We start from the raw sequence: 4,476 nt of genomic DNA, 5'->3' as shown, positions 1-4,476 counted from the left end.
TTAAATATAATGATACTAGGGATAATCATCTGGAGCTAGAGCATTATGAAAAAATTCCCTTTAGTTCAACCATAAGTCTGCCCCATGGACTCCAGAAAAGCTCTAAGAATACGCAGGGTGGACATGGATGGCACCTACCATAACAGTAAGCAATGAAAAATGAGGTGGTGAGCCATGCTGTGTCATTGCATCTGCGGGCAGGGATTCTCCTTGGACTGAGCAGAGTGCAGATGTCGCCTGAGAAAAGAACTTAGGATCATTCAGGAAAAGCAAATGAGTTGAGTAATTAATTGAAGAAACTCACGTTCTAAAGGTACTTAGAAGGAGAGAGTATTTCCCAACAGAATGGGTTTAACTGTCTATTCCCTGTTTTGCTAGACAGGTCTACTCTACGTATGCTTAGACTGACCTGAGAGGGCATGCTTCAGCACACCCCACAATTTCCAGTTTCCACTTCGTCCAGGCAGCGCAAGTGCGGTGTACGTCTCCCTTGGCACAGACATCAAGCTTTTCTTCCTATGCAATCAAACACGTAGCGAGTCAGAAAGGACAAGTGAACGGTAAACTCATTTTGCACGCAGCGTTAGAATATAGCTAAGGCACCTGCACTGAGATGAGCAAGCTGCGGTTTGGGTTTGGGTTTAAAGGCTGCCAGCTTAGATAGAAACACTGCCATTCGGAAGGCTAAGAAACCTTTGCACTGAAAATTCCTGGAGACTTGGAAAGTTCTCAAAGAAACCTTGAAAAGCTGCCTTGAAGTATTCCTGTTGAAAATTGCTGGGATGCCTTACCATATCATTCACCACGACTATTCATATCATACACCATAGATTAAATCACTTTTAAAACCACGGATTGTAATTATCGGCAATACTTCCTCCCGGTGGATCTCAAGCCCTCGTAAGTGACTGCAATGGGGGACGGCAAGGGGATTCTGGTGCCAAGCTGAACATCTATCCAGAAATCTGTTCTCCTGAACTAAAAATACGGGCTAAAGGAAACAAGGCGTGCATTCATCATTACACTGACTGCATCGGAGTGTGCTTTTGTGCACACGTGGATCTAGAGACATCGCTAAGAACTTAATTGGTCCACCCAATCCTTAAGCAACTCAGTAATTCAAGACACCTAACAGGGATGGAGGCTCAGTGGGCCATGGGCAAAGCAGGGAGGACAGAGGCAGGAAGGAGTTCAACTCCAGCTCTCCCACACAAAAGACTGGGAGAGCTGAGTCAGCACCACGGGAGGAGTTACGACACAGCTTGGGAGCTTACAGAGAGACCTGAAATTGCCAAAGGACGGCACCAGGTAACTCTCACCAGTCCTCTGCAGGGGTTTCATGGATGCTTGGGATGCTGACTTCCACTGCCTGTGTCACTGGTAGGAAGTCCAGGTGACAAAGGCTCCTTCTGTCTGGGTAACGCTTCTGTGGTTCCATGGTTATGACTGGAGGGGAAAAAAATTAAAAATTAAAATTAAAAAAAAAAAAAAAATAATAGCATGCAACCCTATAAAATTTACCTCTCTGCTCTTCTTGTCAGCACGACATCTAAGATGAGCATTACACGTCCCTGCATCTGATGGAAAAGTCATCCAAGCCTGTGTTCCACACAGCTTCATCTCAGTGCCAAGAAGAAACACACACACAGACGTTTACAAGATTCTTTGCACAGATGAAAAGCGCGGGGTGCACGTGTATTCAGTAATAAATGGTAATTTAGAATCCAAAGGTAACTTTTCAAGAACTAGATGAAAGAAAGGTCAATGAAAAGGAAATATGGAATTAACTATTTTTATCTAAAAAATCCTTGCTAAACCTCTCCCCATCAAAAAGGAAGCATGCTGGGCACTGTTAGCAGCAGCTCAGAGAACACCTTACACTGCAAAACGTGGCACATTCTTTTTGTCCACAGGGCCCTCATTTCTCTAACTGGTGTCAGATTCACTCAAAATACATGCACCAGAACGGCCATTCAGTCCTGCTGAGGCAGGAACCCACTGCTGCGATGTCCCCCAGTCCCGTTCCCTGCTATTTCCAGCATCGGGGGGGGAAAGGAAGAGCAACTGACTTCACCTACCCAGGCTTCTGCATGGCCTCCAATACGGTCTCACATCACAGGGAGGAGCATGGGGGAGAGCTCAGGTGGCTACAGAAATCAAGGTTGCCCCTACGATGGTGCTTTATAACAACATGCCTTACTGCACATGAGACATGAAAGACAAGGTTAAGGTTAAAAAGCCTCCACTCCCCATGGATGTGGCTGTCTGCACAGACAACAGCTGCCTGCTGTCTAGCAGCCTGATGCTCACCCACCAAAGCACTCGCTCAGCAGATGCCTTTCATGGAAACATAAAATTAGCAAGGTTGGAAAAGATCTCCAAGATCATCCAGTCCAACCGTCCACCTGCAACCACCATTTCCTACTAAGCCCCTTATGTCCCTCAGGACATCTAACGTATCTTGAACACCTGCAGGGACGGTAACTCTGTCACCAACCTGGGCAGCCTGTTCCAGCGTCGGACCACTCCTGTGGAGAAGTGTTTCTTAACATCCAGCCTCAATCTCCCCCCGTGCAACTTGAGGCCGTTCCCTCCAGTCCTATCGCTACTTACATGGGAAAAGAGGACGACCCCTACCTCGACATGACCTCTCTTCAACTCATTGTAGAGAGGGATAAGGTCTGCCCTGAGCCTCCTCTTCCCCAGACTAAATAATCCCCATTCCCTCAGCCGCCCCCCCCATAACACTTGTGCTCTACACCCTTCACAGCTTCACTGCTCTTCTCTGGACACATTTCAGGGTTCCAATGTCCTCCATGTAGTGAGGGACCCAGAACTGAACACAGCACTCAAGGTGAGGGCTCACCAGAGCTGAGTACAGGGGATGATAACATCCCTGCTCCTGCTGGCTCCAGCCCTTTGCACTGCACTTCCCATCTCAACCATCCCTTCTGCAGTAGCGCTTGCATCCTCACTTAGGGCTGGAGCTCAAGACCTCAACGCAACAGGAAGAACACAGCGTGCAACTGGAAGATGCGTCTCAAAGCCGACAAGAGTCAACTCTCTGAACTTGGGCACAACTCACCAACCGAGAGCCAGGTTTTGCAAACTTGGCTCAGCTGAGCATGTCAGAGGGGGCTGCACATCAGACCACAAGCATCCATTTCAATTGCAGCTCCACGTAGAGAAGAACAACGATTAACATGCGTGAATGAATTCACTCACAAGCTGCACGAGTTTGTTCTTCATTAAAAAACCCACTTGGATTCCTATGCAAAAAAAGAACAGCAAGAGCTAATAGTGATGGAAGAGGTTCCTGGTCCTAAACCTCATTCTCTTACCCCAATTTTCCTTGCCTCGTACCCTACCCCAACTCCTGGACGATGCCCACAGCCTTAAACTCAGAACTCAACTCCATGAGCTGAACATGAACACATCTACCCCGGAGCAACAGGATGGCAGACACACAGTGGAAGACAACCAACCTGCAGAAGCAGCTCCGTTGGAGTTGGTCCAGATGTTTGTATGCTGCCTTCCATGGCCCAGGCCAAGCTTGCTGAGCTGCTCCTCCTTTGTGCAGGGGGAGAGTGGTGCAGATGCTACGTGCTGGCTATGCACAGCGTGCCTTTCACTTGATTTTCTTCTCTCCATCTTCCATTAGCAAACAGCATTTCAAATCTTTCCTCATGAAAAAATCACCTATGTAAAAAAGAATTGGCAATCTTGCTTTTGAAGCTTCCTTATTTGTACAACTTGATGTTTTAAAGCAGAAGCTCACCTAGTAGTGACCTACCTTAGACAAGCCCAATCTGCAGGGAAAAGTCATTCCTCTGGGTGCAAAGTCTGCAGACTCATTTCCAGGGGCAGCAGTCAGCCCACTTCTCAGCACAGCTTCACCAACCACAGAAATCCAGTTGATGCCCGCCGTGCTTTTCTCTCTTCTGAAACACTGCATCGCTGCAAGAAGAAAGAATTAAAATCACAGAACCACAGAATTGGTGTTGCAGGGGACCCCCAGTGATCATTGAGTCCAAGCTCCCTGCAAAACGGGCTCCCTACAGCAGGCTGCGCAGGTGGGTGTCCAGGAGGGTCTGGAATATCTCCAGACAAGGAGAAGCCACAGCTTCCCTGGGCAGCCTGTTCCAGCGCTCCATCATCCTCGCCGTGAAGATCCTTTGCATTTTAGTGCAGAACTTCCTGTGCTCCAGTTTGTGGCCATTTCCCTTTCTCCTGTCCCCACAGATCACTGACAAGAGGTTGGCCATGTCCTTTGGACTCCCACACTTAACAAATACATAAGCATTAATCAGATCTGCTCTCAGTCGTCTTTCCTCAAGGCTGAACAGAGCCAGGTCCCCCAGCCTTTCCATACTGAGGAGATGCTCCAGGCCCTTTATCATCTTCCTGGCCTTCTGTTGGACTCTCTCTGCAGAACACCCCGAATCTTTAACTTCTTAACTCTGCTCAGCAACTTTC

At 48.0% G+C, this 4,476-nt stretch overlaps 1 long non-coding RNA gene across 2 annotated transcripts; it reads right to left on the bottom strand.

Moving 5' to 3' along the window:
- Nucleotides 1-3,951, bottom strand: LOC122160826. Of its 2 annotated transcripts, XR_006168958.1 has the most exons (8): nt 3,794-3,951; nt 3,486-3,699; nt 3,086-3,269; nt 2,079-2,199; nt 1,522-1,745; nt 1,320-1,446; nt 410-516; nt 1-237 (listed from the first exon to the last, which is right to left on the bottom strand). It is a non-coding gene; the product is annotated as an uncharacterized LOC122160826 (long non-coding RNA). The 2 variants fall into 2 exon arrangements; XR_006168959.1 differs by lacking the exons at nt 1,522-1,745; nt 2,079-2,199.
- Nucleotides 3,952-4,476: the final 525 nt, after the last annotated feature.

This window comes from Centrocercus urophasianus, unplaced genomic scaffold, assembly GCF_019232065.1.
Source record: "Centrocercus urophasianus isolate 14NV4802_14NV808 unplaced genomic scaffold, USGS_Curo_1.0 seq_18, whole genome shotgun sequence".
NCBI lineage: Eukaryota > Metazoa > Chordata > Aves > Galliformes > Phasianidae > Centrocercus > Centrocercus urophasianus.
Note: the sequence above shows the minus strand (reverse complement) of the source record. Positions and strands in the feature narration are given on the sequence as shown.